At 43.7% G+C, this 10,712-nt stretch overlaps 1 pseudogene; it reads right to left on the minus strand.

Moving 5' to 3' along the window:
• Positions 1–478: 478 nt before the first annotated feature.
• On the minus strand, positions 479–10,347 carry LOC136545834 (CRS2-associated factor 1, chloroplastic-like; annotated as a pseudogene).
• Positions 10,348–10,712: the final 365 nt, after the last annotated feature.

Consider the following 10,712-nt stretch of genomic DNA (forward strand, 5'->3'; position numbering starts at 1 on the left):
TGATTTCTATTCTTTTCGGGATAAATAAGTGGATGATCTTGGGACACGAACTAGAAAGGGAGACTAGAGGAAGAGAAAGAGAGGTGCAGAGGTATCTGACCGTCAGTCTTGGAGGAGTCCGCCGTGGTTCTCACCGTGGTGCTGGTGGTGAAGTCATAGACGTCCAGTGGTGGTGAAGAGATAGCAGTGACATCCCGACAACGGCGTGGACGTCAGGGTGGTGCAGGGGCGATGGTGAAGATGCTGGCGGCGCTTCCCATCGCTGGCAGTGCCTCCCTCTAGATCGGATTAGGGTTAGGATAGTGGAGCTATTATTGTAGCAGTGAACCTTGTGTCAAGAGCCGTTTGCCCCACCTCCTCTTTATAGGCACTGTGCGACGAGGACCCACCAGCCACTTGATGGCTGAACATCCCCAATCAGGACACGGTCAAGAGGTCCGTCTCAACCGTTGGGTCAAGACGGATGAGATCAATTCTAACAAGAGTAACTTTTTCAATGCCTCTTTGCAACAGCTCAAGGCTTGCCATTTCGTTCAAGACATCTTTAGGAGAATTATGTGATAGTTATTCTATAATCAGTGGCCAATCATGGTAACAACTGACAAATCAGACTGAATACATATTCTGAAGGTGGTTTGTACATCGCACAGGATTATAGTGCAGCATTTCAAGGTTAAAAAGGCCTCACCACGACGCAGCAGACCTGAGACCTGTTTTAACCAAATTCAGAGTACATGCAAATTCTGCACATGAATCGAAGGATGTTGATGTACCGGTCTTTATGGCTGATAAAAAACAATCACCTCTAAGCTAGTAACTTTGCTAGTTCATCTACTCTTAAGGTACCTTGAGGAACAACATCAGATAGAAACTCTTGTGCATGGTCATTTGTCTGCATTGCAGATCCTCCATTAGCCATACATTTCTTTTCAACATGACTGCTGGACAGTTTATTTTCTACAAGATGTTTTTTAACACTTGCATGATTGTCTGGCCCATTTCTCCTGGCACTGGACTTCCTTTGAGTATGCTCGAAAACCAGGCTTCGTGGAATTGATTTTGTAAAAGCAACAGACTTTTCATAGACCAGATCTGAATCAACAAGCTCATCTTCACTCAGAACAAGTGCCCTGCCACTGTCAATGGCCTGTTCCAAAAGACATAACAGTCCCTCTATATAGGATGGAACTTTAGAACCACTATTTAGAACTGTACCTTTTATAACATCGTTTCTTTTCCTCTTCGTCTCCAAATTATAATCATCCGGACAATGTTCTGACTTCTCTGTCAGGCCTCTATTTTCAGTATTGTTTGTCGGGATACTTTGGCACTTCAGGGATGGATCCATAATATCACATACTGGCTTTAATGGTGAATATTCCAATTGAGTGTCTGCTGAGGGTTCAGTTCTAGATATACCTGTAGAATGGAACAATGCAGGAACTTCCTTTGCAGAATTCAGTACCGTATCACTGGCAATGGAATCTTTAAATTTTTCTTGACCTTCACCCAAGTTGCAGTTCTTGTGAGATGTTGCAACACTGACCAACTCAATCTGGGTAAGAACATTTCCTGAATGTGTAACCTCTTCATTAGATTCTTTGCCACTAAAACTTTCTTGCACCTTTGTCAGTTCAAAACTATTTTCTTCTAATGGAGGAAGAGATGATTTCCAATCACTTCCTCTCCACATCAGTATATGCTCAAACTCAAAAGACAGTAAGATACAGGGCACTAGATCCTGTGAAGGTAGAGTTCATCAACTTCTGAACAAAATAATCCATGACTAAATAACATTCTTCAAGATTTATCGAACCTTTAGTTTAGCTCCAATTTTTCTGCAATCACTTTTGTTAAGACCTGAGCAATCAACACGGACAAGATCACATGCTTCAAATGCTTCTCTGACTTGCTTCACAAGGTTGGCATAAACACCATTTTTCCCTATATAAAATTGGATAAGTTAATGTGTACAAAGAGTAGGTAAAAGTACAATTACTGAACGATACACTGCATACAAATGTGCTATGTTGCTGTTGGATATAAATATAATATGCACAGCATGAAAGAACTTCAGACAACCAGGAGGAACCAAGAGTACAGGACAGCTATCAAATGTTCTCCGCTCTCTCTCAACATGACAGGGAGCCATTCGGGGCCACCTAGTTGGCAAATAGGCCAGTGCCAGGCACCCAGGTCCCCAAAAATCTTGCCAGATCCCCATGTGTGCACAATTCACTTATACTTCAACACTCCCCCTCACGTGCAGGCCCCCTTAGGCTTCAAATATGGAAAGAGGAGTCAGCTGCAATTATTTTTATTTAATTGCAACACGCCAAGATTTGAACTCAAGACATCTCGCTCAATTATCATATTGAATTGTATGCACCAACCAACTCAACCCAAAAACTTAAGCTGATAGGAAAAGATGGGCAATTCACGTAAATTTCAACAGCTATCCTCGCCAATCCCTGCCACAACATGCCTCTCGGCCATCACAAAACCAATGCCAAATCTCTCCACCGCCACTGGACCCTTAAGAGTTGAATCACAAGCTCAGTGCATGCTGATCTGATTGGCCAGTGCTTCTTTTGGTTGAGTAGTGAGCACTTTGCTGCAAACTGCAAGAATGCATCTAGCTACTTCTGTTATATAAGCATAAGGTCACATAGCTTGCAGTTACATGCAGCCTCAGCCATACACGTGCTAAGTTGAATGGCAAATCGTGTCAGCAGGTGCTCCTCCCAGAGCACCCCAATCAGTCAGGCTGTAGACCTGTAGTAGGTGTCATCGCTTGATTCCTCTCCATCTACAGTTCTGTCAGATGGTGTGCCTTCATCTCCATCCATCTATGAGGCATCGGCTTGATTGCGAGAACTGGAAATTGCCATCCGCGCTCCAGGGAGATGGAGTGAAGGGATACTCTCTCGCAGGATTCAGTCACCATCACCAATTGCCCCAGTCCTTCGGTATTGTTGGCATACGTGCAACGAATTGTTGTTCAGTTTGAAGAAATCCCATCACTTGTGAACTCCTTGGTGCGAAGGATTTGTGGTCTCACCTTGAAGCCATCAATGATAGATAGTCAGGGAATGAATTTCCTAGTCAAGGTTGCCATGGCAGATGGATGGGATCTGAAGATCCTTGAAGCATCTATCTGTCCACCTCGGTTGGCAATCAAGGATCCTGGTTGCCAGGCCACTTCCAATGGGATCTATCTCACATTGTGGTCAGTTGGAGTCATTGGTTTCCATCTAGGCATTGTGTTGGTCGAAGAGTCATGTAAGGTGGTGTTCGGTCTTTATTTTGGTCAGGTAACATGTTGTCGGATCATTGCTTTGGTTGTGTAAGGTGTTGTCAAAACCTCAAAGGCATGCTTCAGTCATGTAAGGTCATTGTTTTGGTCGTGTAAGGTCATTGTACTTGACTATTTTGGTCTTTCTTTCTCTCAACACAAGATCTCCTGCGTGTTTAGAAAAAAAAAACTTTACATATCTGTATAGTCCATTTTTTTATCAGCACACATCGTGTATGATCATATAGTACTTTTAGGCTTTTAAGAAATGGTGCATCTGAACAAAAACATGTTTTAAATTTAGCAAAAATACTTGTCAATGAGTTAAGCATCAGTATAAGCCAAAATTTAGGCAGTGATTTCCCTGAAACAAGGGAGCACATGAAATATGCTGTATATCCAAAATTCAGAACAGTTCAAAGGAACCGATACTCCGAAAAAAGGAAACTAGCCTTACCAAGTTTGCAAATTGGTGGTAACTGACGTCCTCTCATGCGCATTTCTGTGGCCTCATCTGGAGTTAAGCCACCTGGGACCTTCGTGACAAGGTGCGGGTACACAGGTGCAACGGGTTTCCAGAGCATAAGCGGAAAACACGGGCGGGTCCTGTAATTGTAGTTTCTACCACGAAAGAGATATGACACCCCCTTGGCGGTGTATTACTTTTCCTCCAACTTTTTCCTGTTGAAGTATATGACAAAGTTGTCAAAAGAGAGAAAACATGCAACCACAGAAATAAGTTCAGTAGTTACTATATCTATAAGTAGCAGTGTTTTAAAGGCGACTAGACGTCCAGGCAAGTGCAAACACGAGCCTATCAAAGTCTCAAGAATGAGAGAATATTAGGTAGGTGTATGAGTTTTGCATGCCTCTCCGGGAATTTACTTGTATCTTATTTACTTGTTTTCACACCTTGATTGGATTACATTTTATGTGTGTACTGATATCATTATTGATGCAGCTCAACTAATAATAATCTTAGATGATTAAAAAAAATACAATCTAAGAAGTAGATCTGATAGGATTGCAGATCCTACCGGGCTTGCTATGGAGGTAGTAGGGATGGGAGATCGGTGGTCGGGCTCTGGGAAGACGAGGGCGACGGGTTGGCGCCGTGGTCACGGCGCGAGGAGAAAGAGGGTGCGGCTAGGGCTCACTGAGGGAAGCCGGCAACAAATATGTTGCTTCTTGCTTAATTCCAATAACCAATGTTTACAAAGTATTTATCCTCTCCTCAAGATCCTATAATTAAGGAATAAAAATTCTCTCTAAGAAAAAACCAAATAAATAATAAATTGGGCTATTATGCCTCCCCTGACTGCCGACGTCCTAGCCACTAACGGGCCTGCGCCTGGTATAATGGACGCCGGTCATAACAAGATCATGTTCAATTGTGTGATCAATTTTGGTGGCCAAAGATGCGAATGGCATCATGAAAAAGGATTCGGATGGCACCATATAATTTCTGTATTGGCTGTATCCATCAACTCCAAATCCTATATCTTCCAGAGAAAAGGTATGGCATGTGTTAAGCTTCTTGTAAAGAGCAATGCCAATATGCTAGTATAGTTAACTTTGGAGAGTTGGATGTACTGGTAATCTTGTTAATCATGGAAAACTACTTGTTCTACTTTCATAACTCCAAAGTAACCATGTTTATGGGGTAAGTCAGATGTTTGGCTGTAAGTGCAATATCATTTAGTTGTTGACCCTTCAGCTTTAAGTGCACCATATATTTCAGCATCATCAATTTCTTGGGCTCATATGTGCTTGATTGTCATGCAAAATTCTGATCAGGATGCCTCACTACCACTTACGCAATATTTGCGTTAATCCCCTCACACACCACTTATGCAATATTTGTGTTAATCCCCTCAAACACAGCTCCTAGGAAGTTACTACTACTCCTTGTGTTGTAGACGCTTTCGTTGGGAAGCAATACAGCAGGAAGAAGAAGAAGGCGCCAGCCTCTAGTGGCTAATTTTAGGCCACAGTTATCTTTTCCTGTAAGTTAGGATCTGGAGAGCCAGTTTGTTAGTGAGTTTGTTAGTGCTCAGCCGGCCATTGGGAGATATAACAAAGGGCCGGTTGATTAGAGGAGTTAAGCAGAAATAGAGTCATCACGTTCAAAGCCTCCCAGGGAGGGCGAACCTGCTCTATCGCTGCTGCTATCTCTAGGTTTAGCCATTGTAATCATTCCCAGTTCATCAATAAAGATCAACCAGATTACTAGCTCTGTCACCTTGAGTCCTCGCCGGTGACTCGCCAGTAATAAAAGCAAGTAAAACAAAACTTAAGGCTGATTTAGGTACTAAAACACCAAAGAACTTTGGAAATTCAGAGAAAAGGGTGGGGGCTATTGGTCTTGACTAACCTACGCCCCTGTCCCTACTAAATCATGAAATTTTGTCGACCCATGGCCATAAATGCACTACTCTGCTGAATCACCATAGACCTCCACTTTTTACTGTGTGCTTAAATGTGGATCGTTAGCACCTGTACAAGAGCCCTATTCACATCTCTGCTCTTCAGCATAGGCCTAGCAGCTTGTAACCAAAATGCCTAGCATGTAGCAACTAGCTAACTAGGATCACCACTGTTGACCAAGACCAAGTAAACAGCAAGATAAGCTTCCTATGTAACCATCTGATCGGATTACATTTGATTTGTGTATTGATAATCATTATTCAACTCCGCCTATGTTGTCTCAACATAGCAAGTCCCAAGCCCTGGTAAAGGAGGAGGGTTGTGATAGGCGTGGCGAGCCAACGTTAATTCTAGCTATTTTAATGAAGATGAAACCCGAAAGAAAATCGTTGGGGCGTAACTCTCTTAGCGACGCGCCATATCGGAACCCAGGTATGGTATTAAATGGGCAAGGGCCGGGTCGGCACCCCCTTGGTGACGCGCCGTGTCGTGATCTGGGCATGGTGTCAAGTGAACAAGGATCGGATTGTCGCTTCCTTAGTGGCGCGCTACATCGGCGTCCGGGTGTAGTAAAAAATGAGCAAGGGTCTTCACATCTGAGTCGACGGGTGCGAAGGATAAGGAAGCTAGTCGAACCAACTAGGATCCGTTTAGGTAGTTGGAATGTAGGATCGCTTACAGGTAAGTTAAGAGAATTAATTGATACCGCGATCAGGAGGCGTGTAAATATATTATGCATTCAAGAGACTAAATGGAAGGGTCAGAAGGCAAAGAAGGTGGACAATAAATGTTTCAAGCTTTGGTACACAGGGACAGTCGCGATTAGAAATGGAGTAGGAGTTTTGATTGATAAGAGCCTCAAGAATGGTGTGGTGGGAGTGAGAAGGCAAGGAGATAGGATTATCTTAGTCAAGCTTGTCATTGGTGATATGGTCTTGAACGTAATTAGTGCGTATGCCCCCCAAATAGGTCTCGACGAGAGTGCTAAGAGACAGTTCTGGGAAGACTTAGATGGCCTGATTAGAGCTGTACCTAGTAGTGAGAACCTTTTTATAGGAGATCTTAATGGGCATGTAGGTACTACAAGCGCAGGTTTCAAGGCAGTTCATGGAGGTTTTGGGTATGGTAGTAGGAATCAGGAGGGGGAGGAAGTTCTAGACTTCGCGGTAGCTTTTGACCTGATGATAGCCAACAACTTCTTTAGAAAGAGAGAATCTCATCTAGTGACCTTCAGTAGTGGACAACACTTTAGCCAGATTGACTTTGTCCTCGCAAGAAGAAAAGACAAATGAGCATGCTTGGGTTGCAAGGTGATACCAGGAGAGTGTGTTGTTTCTCAACATAAGCTTTTGGTGGCAGACTTTCGTTTTCAGGTGTGTGCCCGTAGAGATAAACAAGATAAGATTGAAAGAACAAAGTGGTGGAAACTGAAAGGGGAGACGTCAGAGGTATTCAGGAAAAAGGTTATCAAAGAGGGCTCTTGGAAGAAAAAAGATGACATAAACAACATGTGGGAGATGATGGCAACCAACATTCGGAAGGTGGCCTCAGAGGTGTGTGGAGTAACCAAAGGAAGTGGAGGCGAGGCTAAAGATACTTGGTGGTGGAACGAGGAAGTCCAAATGGCTATTAAGGAGAAGAAAGAATGCTATAGACGCTTGTACCATGACAGGAGTATGGACAACATAGAGAAGTACAAGGTGGTAAAGAAGATTGTAAAGCGAGTTGTAAGTGTGGCAAAGGGTAGAGCGTTCGAGGATCTTTGCCAACATTTGAGTACGAAGGAAGGAGAAAATGACATTTATAGGATGGCTAGGGTTCGTGAGAGAAAGACAAGGGATTTCAACCAAGTTAAGTGCATTAAGGATGAAAGGGAGCATCTCTTGGTGAAGGAGGATGAGATCCGACATCGATGGCAAGAGTATTTTGATAAATTGTTTAATGGTGAGAATATGGACACAACATTTCAGTTGGATGACTCTTTTGATGATATCAATAGGCGCTTTGTGCGGAGAATCCAAGAATATGAGATCAGAGAGATGTTGAAAAGGATGAAAGGAGGTAAGGCGATGGGACCGGATGGTATCCCAATCGAGGTGTGGAGATGCCTCGGAGACATAGCTATAGTATGGCTAACCAAGCTGTTCAACCATATTTTTCAATCGAATAAGATACCTGATGAGTGAAGGAGAAGTATATTGGTACCGATCTATAAGAATAAACGGGATATTCAAAGTTGTAATAATTACCGGAGAATTAAGTTGATAAGCCATACTATGAAGTTATGGGAGAGAGTTATCGAGCATCGCTTGAGAGCAATAACGCGGGTCTCTATGAACTAATTTGGTTTCATGCCCAGAAGATCAACCATAGAAGCTATTTTCTTAATAAGACAAGTTATGGAGCGGTATAGGGAGAAGAAGAAGGACCTACACAGGGTTTTTATTGACTTGAAGAAGGCTTATGATAAAGTACCAAGAAATGTTATGTGGTGGGTTTTGGACAAACATGAAGTCCCAACGAAGTACGTCGGGCTCATTAAGGATATGTACAACAATGTTGTGACTAGAGTTCGAACAAGTGATGGAGACACGGATAACTTCCCGAATCCCGATTAGGATAGGACTACATCAAGGGTCAGCTTTGAGCCATTATTTGTTTGCCTTAGTGATGCATGAGGTCACAAAGGACATACAAGGGGACATCCCTTGGTGTATGCTTTTCGCGGACGATGTAGTGCTAGTTCATGAAAGCCGGACAGGAGTGAATCAGAAACTAGAGTTATGACGGGAGACTTTGGAGTCCAAAGGTTTTAGACTCAGTAGAACTAAAACTGAGTATATGAGATGTGACTTCGGCACTACTACTCGGGAGGAGGAAGATATTAGTTTGGAAGGTCAAGTAGTGCCTAGGAAGGATATATTTCGATATTTAGGATCAATGCTACAGAGAGACGGGGATATTGATGAAGATGTTAGCCATAGAATCAAAACAGGGTGGATGAAGTGGCAGCAATCATCGGGTGTCCTATGTGACAAAAGGGTACCACAGAAGCTAAAATGCAAGTTTTATAGGACGACGATTAGACCTGCTATGTTGTATGGTGCAGAATGTTGGCCTACGAAAAGACGACATGTTCAACAGATAAGTGTCACGGAAATACGTATGTTGCGTTGGATTTGCAGTCATACAAGAAGAGATCGAGTTCGGAACGATGATATACGTGATAGATTAGGGGTAGCACCAATTGAAGAAAAGATTATCCAACATCGGTTGAGATGGTTTGGACATGTCCAACGGAGACCTCCAGAGGCACCGATGCGTAATGGAATCCTATGCCAGGATAGTAACGTGAAGAGAGGCAGAGGAAGACCGAAGTTGACTTGGGTAGAGGCAATAAAAGGAGACTTGAAAGGATGGAATATATCCAAAGACTTAGCCTTAGATAGGAGTGCTTGGAAGACAGCTATTCACGTGCCTGAACCTTGATTGTTTCTGCTGAGTTTCAACTCTAATCTACCCTAACTTGTTTGGGACTTAAAGGTTTTGTTGTTGTTGTTGTATTGATAATCATTATTCCTGCAGCTGGACTAACACAAACAACTGAACCAAAAGGAAGGAGAAAGGAGCTGACTACCTCTAGTTGCTGGCAGATATTATCCATATCCACTGTGCAGACACCTTTGCACTTTATCTTGCAAACTCTTTTCCTCTTCCAATGTGAATGAATGTTCTCCAACATATTATGTGTCAAACCATCCCTACCTGCAGAAGTCAAAAGGAGACTATAAATTACAGCAGGCAGAACTCCAGGTGTCACCAATTAATGATTCATCAACAGCCCGCAGCAAGCCAACATGTACCAACAATCCACATTTTAATCCGGCGACACAGTTGAATCCACAGCAAGAGAGGGAACCCACCCATATTGAGTTGCCGTTTGGACTTGAGGCTCCCTTTCACGAGTTCGGAGACCTCTTCCTTGGTGAGGGGCTCTCCGAGTATGTCCTCCCTGGACACCGATTGGTACCTCGGCTCCATACCGGAGAGGAACGGCCCCGGTGACTGCACGGGCTTCACCCCCTTCTTGCCCGGTGGTGGCAGCACGAACGAGTCAAACTCCGGAAGCTCCTTGCGGCTCTTTGGCAGTGGCTTCCTTCCCGTCCACGGGCGTGGCGTGGCCTCGGGCCCGAACGGCAGGAACGGTGCCTCACGGAGCGCTACGGGCCGTGCGCGTGGGGCCTCAGTGTAGCTATACTGAAACTCGAATGGCGCGCCATCGAGGCGGTAAGAGAGGCCACGATCGGTGACGCGGACTCCGGCGGCGGGCTCATCGGTGTCCGCGATGGGAATCTTCTTGGCACGACCCCGCGCGGCTGCAGAGAAGGCCGGATGCGAAGTGACGGCGCGTCGGTGGCGCTTGGGGCCGGTGGGAAGTTGCTTGTGGTGGGAGAGGCAGATGCGGAGGGAGGCCGGAAGCCGTGGATGGGATTGCTGAGCTGGGGCCAGGAGGGAGCGAGAGGGCAAGGGGGCAGTCGCCATGGATGTTTGGAGTGCAAGGGGACGGCAGACAGAGGTTATCAGCTTGAGCTCTATCAGCTTCCGTTTCGACGCCGATAAGGTGGTTGGCCGCAGCTCGATGGGATGGACCATTTACTGCTGCTCTATTATACAAATTATAAATTACTTTCTCCATTCTAATTTATATATCGTTTATCATTTCAAATTATAAGTCATTCTTACCCTTTTTTAGAAAAAAAAAACTTCTCAAATTTGACTAAAATTATTTAAAAAATCACAAAGATTTGTGATCAAATATACTATATTATAAAAATATAGTTAATAAAGAATCTAATGATACTTATTTAGTATTATAAATATTATTGTTTATTATATAAATTTAGTTAAACTTGAGATGTCTTGACTCTCAAAAAAAAGTTAAAATAACTTATAATTTAGGATGAAGGGAGTAACGTTTTTTAAGAATGAA

This window comes from Miscanthus floridulus, chromosome 3 (genome assembly GCF_019320115.1).
Source record: "Miscanthus floridulus cultivar M001 chromosome 3, ASM1932011v1, whole genome shotgun sequence".
Classification (NCBI taxonomy): Eukaryota; Viridiplantae; Streptophyta; class Magnoliopsida; order Poales; family Poaceae; genus Miscanthus; species Miscanthus floridulus.